This window comes from Microcaecilia unicolor, chromosome 2, assembly GCF_901765095.1.
Source record: "Microcaecilia unicolor chromosome 2, aMicUni1.1, whole genome shotgun sequence".
Lineage (NCBI taxonomy): Eukaryota > Metazoa > Chordata > Amphibia > Gymnophiona > Siphonopidae > Microcaecilia > Microcaecilia unicolor.
The window spans coordinates 227536755-227543174 of NC_044032.1; positions in this window are offsets into that span (position 1 = coordinate 227536755).

Sequence of the window (6420 nt, forward strand, 5' to 3'; positions counted from 1 at the left end):
CCTGACTTCAAGCCCATGGTCATACTGCTGATTATTTTTCCTTATTGCACTTGTCTGACACTGTGTGATGTCATAATCACTTACAGCATGCCTCTGCCATCCTGCCCTGCCCCCACAACATCCAGCACCCCTGCCTTTTTAAGTGCTGCTACATGGGGAGTGTTAAGGCTGTGCAATACAAGTTGTCATAGAGGCTAGTATGTACTGTTTCTTTCACATCTTTGGGGAGTGGGTGGGGGGTCAGTGACCACTGGAGAAGTAAGGGATGTCATGCCTTAATGCCTTTAGTGGTCATCTGGTAATTTAGGGCAACCTTGTGTGACAGTTGTGATAGAAACAGGTCTAGACCAAAATGTCTAACTTTTAGCCTTGGGCATGTTTTGCTTTGTTCCTTTATGGGAGAAAAACGTCCAAATCCTGCCCCTGACATGCCCCCAACACGTTCCTCTGTGGTTTGGATGCACTGCAGATGAATAGAACAGTGTCTTGAAAATGGGTTTTAAAAATAGCAATTTGGACGTTGTGGACAAAAAAACAAGCATCTACTGCTTTGTGCTGCTTTTTGTATGTTCTTTGTTTTGAAAATGAGCCCCTAAATGTCTCAAAGATGTGTAGAGGTTAACTTATTCTTTAATTATTCTGGTCCATTTTGTCTGAGGCCCTTGTAAATATAGACATGTCCATTTATGCCAAGTCAACGGCGGGCTTAAATGGGCTAAATACAGCATGCAACAAGCGCAACTTTCAGTATTCTGTAAATTATGCATGTAAGTAGCAGCCCCGCCCACACCCTTCCCATGCCCCACCCTTATGTACACCCCCTTGCATCTACACAGTATAGCACTTATGTACACCCTTATACAATAGTGCTTAGTGCTCTTATGCATATGCTACTTTGCTGTGTACTTCTGTGCGAGTAACTGCACATGGTCAGGTATAGAATTGCCTTTCATGTGTGTGAATTAGCGTATGCTGTTAGTGCACGAGCACAGTTAACCATTACCGTGCTGACAGCATGCACCAATTCACACACCAATTGCATAGCCTTTTATAGAATGGAAAATGGACGGATTATGGCAGTGGTGTACCTAACCTCGTTGCCACCCAGGGTGGAGCACTCCTTTCCCTGGGCAGAGCACCCCCTCCTCCGAGCAAGGGGGTGCGCTGAGCACTTGCGTGGCTGCCGGCTCTGCCGGTCCCCCGCCCCCTCTGATGTCAACTTCCTGTTCCGGGGCAGGGGGCCAGCAGAGCCGGCAGCCGCGCAAGTGCTCACGGCACCCCCTTGCTGCATGCACCCGGGGCAGACTGCCCCCACCGTCCTGCCCTTAGGGGGTATTTTACTAAAGCTTACCGTGAGTTATCTGCAGCAGGGCCCATTTTATTCCTATGGGCCCTGCTGTAGATACCTTGAGCTAAGCTTTAGTTAAAGACCCCTTTAGTATGCTAGAGGGTTATGGACATAGACGCATATTGTAGTTAGTTCAAGGTACTTCACCTTGTGCTGTCACTGTGAATACACTTAGGACCAAATTCAGTAAATGGTGCCGGAACAAATCGGTACCCAGGACTATTATATAAAGGGTTCTCTGGGTTGAGTGCTCTTTCTACACCCAGATTTGGGTGCCAGAGCTTATGCCTGCTGAAATCAGGTGTAATTCCTGGTGCCCGATTTGGGCGCACATCCACGGTATCCTATTACACTGCTTGCAAATTCCTAGAACACCCCTGACCTGCCCATGCCTTTCCCATGACCACACCCACTTTTGGGTTGCACACTATGGGATTTGGGTGCGCAGTGTTATAGAATAGCTTGTAGTGAGATGCGCACGCAAATCCAAATTGGTGCCAATTAACATCAATAATTGATTGTTAGTGCCCAATTATGGCTGTTAATTGGCTCATTACCCAATTCAGTTGTGTGTCCTTTATAGAATTCAGGTGTGAACACACGGTAAAGAGCTTTTCTGTGCAAGAACTATATAGGAACATTCTGGAATGCCTTCAACAGTCAGAGCACAGGCTGTGCACCTAATGTGTGTTAATTTTTGCTTCTAAGGAACAGACTTTCTACAATCAGTGAATCAGGGCTCTGCCAAATCAGTGTTTGAAGTCTAGGGCTTTTCTTTCTCTGCGACCTTCCTAAAAGCTGGCACTCCACACCGCTGCTGAAGCCAGCTGCTCCTTTCAAAAGCATAGTGTTATTTATTTAGTTACTTAATCGTTTTTTGTTTTTTTTTACTGGCCAAGAAATGGTTGGATTCTATTTCTCCTTTTGATATGGCTGTCGCTGAAATGGGACTGCAATACCCACCCCCCACCCCCTACTCTGGTGTTTTTATCTCCTTTTTTTTTAGATTGGAAGGGGAAAGGAGTGTATGTAGTAAAAAGATGCCTGGGACAGGTGCCAGCTTTAAGACAAAAGATGTAAAATAGGCAACCAGGAAAAAATATAGCCATGAAATAGAAAGCAAAGGATTAGAATTTTAAAGACTGGCACAGTTTAACGGCAGTGAAAGCATTGCAATGCAGTCTCTTTGTTGATGCGAGATTCCCTAGAACTCTGTTCACTAGGCAAATCTTTCCTAATTGCACCCTTCTCCTCCATCACTAACTCCAGACTCCACTCCTTCTATCTCGCCGTACCTTATGCCTGGAATAGGCTTCCTGAGCCATTACGTCTAGCTCCATCCCTGGCTGCCTTCAAATCCGGGCTAAAGGCCTACTTGTTTGATGCTGCTTTCGACTCCTGACTTGTAACTTTTATCTTATCCTTATGTGTCCTTCTGTCTGTCCTTCCCTTCTCCTTTTTGGTCCTGTCTGTTTGTCCTGATTTAGATTGTAAGCTCTTTTGAGTAGGGACTGTCTTCATGTTCAATTGTAAAGCACTGCGTACGACTGGTAGCGCTATATAAAGTGATTTATAGTAGTAGTAGCAGATTACCATGGTTATTTTTTTTAACTCAACACTGATTTTTATGCCATTATCTTGCTATATAGTATAGTGAGCTAATTTCCTAGCACGGACATTAAAAACTCAGTGCTAATTTTTTAGCATAGATTTTTACCACAGTCTTGCAAACTGGCCTCTCAATGATGTGACACTGGTAGATCAGTAGTAGAGAATGTTTCTCCTTTCAGGGATAAGAAATTGCATGCGTGTTTTGAGAAAACAAAGGAATAGTGTCCAATGCAGATAAGAACATTAGTTTCAACTAGTGAAATATTCCTTTAGAAAAAAGTATGAATGTAGCTGTTTTTGTATTTGGAGAGCAAAGAATTGTGATTGCTGTATTAATCCTCTTGCATATGTGGAAATATGAGTCAACAAGAACATTAATTTGTAGGTGATATTTCTTTATTGAACTAAATATATCTGTGGCAATATGTGTTGTTAGTCCAGTAAAAAGATTTTGCCTACACTGTATTTGGAGAAGAAAATTTCTTGCTCTTTTCATCTGCCAAGAAGGTAATCTTGGTGTGTGCTCATTCCTCTGATAAAACTTCACAAACACTGGCTTCTCATCTTTGTTCTACTGGGACCCAGCACTGAGATCCCTGCTTCACAGTCACAGGCAAGCTTGAGCGAAAGAAGCACCAACATGTTTGGTAATCCAGAACCTGATACCTACATGATCTCTGAAGCTCAGAAACAACATTTTCTTGTGATAATGTGTATGTTAATTGAATAAAAGGTGTAATTCTGTTAAGGGCATGGCATACTACTACTTTTCATTTCTAAACATTTCATTTCTAAAACATCACCAGGCACAGGCAGCACTGCCCAGATACACATAAGAGAAACAGTCCCTGCTCCACAGAGCTTAAACTCCTGTCAAAAGAAACATAAGCATCAATATTCAAAGTGACTTAATTGGCCAGAAATGACTCCTAGCTGGTTAAGCTTTTACTAAAATGCATAGGCGCATACAATGCGTGTCAAATTAGAACTACTGCCCCAGGCGGTAATTCTAATTTTGACTCGCGTCCAAAACACGCAGTAGAAAATAATTTGTATTTTCTACCATGTGGCGCTAACCAGGTGGTAATCAGCATTGTACACGCACTGACCATTACTGCCCAGTTAATGCGTGAGACCCTACCACTAAGTCAATAGGTGGCGGTAAGGTCTCAGGCCCAAAACGGATGCACACTGATTTTTATTTTGCGGCACATCAATTTTTGGCAAAAAAGGCCTTTTTGCAGGTACGCTAAGAAATAAACCTGCTAGTGTCCAATATACGCGCCTAAACCAGCTCAGGCCATTTTTCGGCATGCCTTAGTAAAAGGGTCCCTAAATCACCTATTTGGGGTGATTTTCAACTACGCTTAACCGGTTAGTGCCAAACTAAAAACTGGCTATTGGGGGGGGGGGGGGGGGGGCATCCAGGGGTAGAGTTAGCATTTGGCGGTTAAGTGTCAATATACAACATTTAAGTGGCTAGGTTAACTGGCTAAATAGCACTGATTTTTATGTGGTCCTATCTTCATGTGGTAACCCAATGCTGGTTAAGTGCTGAATATTGCACTGGGCCAGCTATGCATTAGCTGTCTCCAGGAACCTGGAAATTCAATGCTGGTTCCCAGACATGGCCTGGCAATGAATTTCTGGGTTTAACACTAGCGGCGGTCAGCTAACTGAATATGGGCCCATACATAACAAACAAGATAGCCTGGAAGAATGCATTATAGAGAAGTGGGCAAGATAGAAATCAACCCCAGAAAGGTCAGTTTTTACTCTAGATTGCCCCAGAACAGGTTACTTCCTGTTCCGGGGCACAGGGAGCAAGGAACCAGCGAAACCGACCCCCCCCCCCCCCCCAGCAGCGTGCACACGGTAAGCAAGAATGCACTCGGGGGGGGGGCTTGGGTGACACGCCGAGGGGGGGGTTGATGCGCCGAGGGGGGGTATCATGCTGCACCCGGGGGGGGGGGAGTGCGCAGCAGCCAACCGCCCTGGCTGGCAGCTGCCCTCACTACGCCACTGCCTGGACTTAACAATGTAGGAGAAGGGCAGATATAAGAGTGAATTGTGAGAAGAACAGAGTTCACAGAGAGGAATAGAGAGAAGAAGAAAGAAGAAACAAGGATCTGCAGAGTCAATGAATTTTAGGGTGAACAACAGAAACTTGAACTGTGTGGAAGCAGATGAGGAGCCAATGTAATGACTTTAGTAGAGCTCTCAGTGGCAGTGGATTAAATCAGTGGGGTAGCCACAGGGGCACCTTGGGCTCAGGCCTCCCAAAATAACTGTACCTGCTGCAGAGGCTGGTAGGGATGTCCCAGCTCCACCAGTGGAAGAGGTTCTCTGTCCCCTGTGCCATCTGAATAGCAAGGAAGCTAGCAGCACCTCCCCTAACATATGCTAAATTCATGTGCATGAACTAAAAATGTGTGGGGAGTGCTGGTGTCGGCCACTGGAAGCACACCGTTGACCTCCCTGCTGCTCAGATGGTATGGGGTGTTCAAGCACAGGACCTCTTCCTCTGGCAGAGCTTAGGCATTCCCACGGGCCAAGGTATTAATTTTAATGCAGCTGGGGGGGGGGGGTGGTGTCAGAAAGGAAATATTTGGGCCTCCCCAGTCCACCCCTGCGCTCACCCAGAAATGGACTTCTGACTACACTAGATACCCCACAAAGACAGGAAAAAAATAACTGAAGTAGCTGACAGATGGCACCAAAAATCACAAAACCTCACACTTCAAAGTCTCACACACACACACACACTGTAATTTCACACCACACATTCATATCCACATCCACAATCCTCAAACACACTCCTCCATGCTCCATATACCTCATACCCACTTCCACACACAATATACCCTTACCGTTATGGTCCCTCTCTACATGCATACCCACACAGACTTATTTTTCCATCACTGTTTTCATATCAAAAAAATTACCTTTGTTAAAGAAAATGAAAAGTATATTCCTAACATAGAAGCATTGATAATAATGAGCAGTCAGTCAGAGAAAAGCCAATCCTTGAAAGTAATGCACACCCAAAGTGCACACAAAGGGCCATGTTTGGCAGGGCCCTTTGGCAGGGCCCACTGGCAGGACTGTCCTGCCTAGGGGCCCACCTTATGTAGGGAGATGGAATCAATGACATCAGCAGGTTGTGGACATGACCTCAGCCAGCCTTGGGGAAAGCAGTGCTGGAGAGATGTAGGAAATAAGCAGCAAAGCAGCAAAACCAATGCAAGGACAGCATCCATAGTCACTCAAGTCATGCCCACACACTCTTCTGGCCTGCCTAAAGTAGGGAGGGGGATGGTCACAGATCATGATGTCAGCAGGTTGTGAACATGGCCTCAGACAGCCTGGTGGGAGTGGAGGGAAGCAGTGCAAGGCACAAGCAGGAAACAGGCAACAAACCAGCAAAACCAATGTTAGGATATCATCTACATTCACTCCAG